Source organism: Olea europaea, unplaced genomic scaffold, assembly GCF_002742605.1.
Source record: "Olea europaea var. sylvestris unplaced genomic scaffold, O_europaea_v1 scaffold35158, whole genome shotgun sequence".
In the NCBI taxonomy this organism is placed as follows: domain Eukaryota; kingdom Viridiplantae; phylum Streptophyta; class Magnoliopsida; order Lamiales; family Oleaceae; genus Olea; species Olea europaea.
In genome coordinates, this window is record NW_019254289.1 from 1 (window position 1) to 1,192 (window position 1,192).

Consider the following 1,192-nt stretch of genomic DNA (forward strand, 5'->3'; position numbering starts at 1 on the left):
TTTCCATTCTTTGATCATAAAAATGAAAAATATGATCGTTATTCATTACACCAAACCACTATATTTGACTTTTTATTTTTTGTATGGGTTCCATAACGATTATATTTTTCATTCTCATTCTTACAAAAATGGGTACAAAACGGAGAATAAAGATTGAGGTCCTCTAGTGGAATTAACCCTTCCTAACTTCTCACCTTTATATTTGAAAAAAAAAATAAATAAATCCCCTTTTTTCACGCCTGATTTCGCCCTTGCCACCCCCAACGGCCAAGCACAAACCTTCAAATTGAGTAAACTAGGGTTTTGAATTCAGATTTCAATTCCAATGGCATCAAACGATCATCTCGACGACGTAACCGTTCTTAATCTCAATACTGTTTCTCACTCCAGTTTTGTATTGACTTATTCGTTGATTTTTAGTTTTTATTAAGTACGACGGTCTTGAAAAATCACAGGACGATGATTTTGGAGGCGATTTCTCAGGAGGCAACAGCTCGAGGCGGCCAGGTTTTTTAAATCGTTCAATGTAGCTTAGTAAAAATGTTTCCTTGTTGTAAATACTTATTATTTCAATATCTATTGTTGGGTATTTGGCTTATTAGCTAATAAGAGAAGCTTTGGAGATCTTGACGATGATGAAGACGATATTTTTGGTTCCAAAAAGGTTTGTATTTGCTAGATTTTTTCCTTGAAAAAGCTATTTTCCCAGTTTTATGGCTTCACTGCTGAATCATGACTGTACATGTGATTATGCTTATGTTTATGTACATTGTGATTTGGAATAATAAAATTGACATGCTTTATTAAGGATGTGCACATTGTAGCTATATAAGAGAGGCCGATAGAAAGATTTTTGTAGGTTTTTCCTTTATTTAACTGTTTTAACAGTATTCTCAAATTACTTTTTAAAGAGTTTGTTAAAATAGAGAAGGAAGATGTTTGCTATCTTTTCTTGCACTGTTGAGGGAGAGTATTTAAAAGTGTTTGACAAACAATGGAATGGCTGAAATTCTCCTTGCCAATTGGAGGAGATAACTTCTGATTATATAGGCAATAATTACAGTTGTGAAATCATATATAAAAAATAAATTACAAATATTCAAAATATCCCTACAGCTATACAAGATGATACTGTGGCAAAAATTGTGGAGAATCATACGCTTCTTCCTTATTACCCCCCCCCCCCCCCCCC

The 1,192-nt window shown here is 33.6% G+C and overlaps 1 long non-coding RNA gene across 1 annotated transcript; it reads left to right on the forward strand.

Moving 5' to 3' along the window:
- The first annotated feature begins 202 nt into the window (after positions 1-202).
- On the forward strand, positions 203-657 carry LOC111386347. The gene is made up of 3 exons (XR_002701213.1): positions 203-352; positions 456-507; positions 603-657. It is a non-coding gene; the product is annotated as an uncharacterized LOC111386347 (long non-coding RNA).
- The last annotated feature ends 535 nt before the right edge of the window (positions 658-1,192 follow it).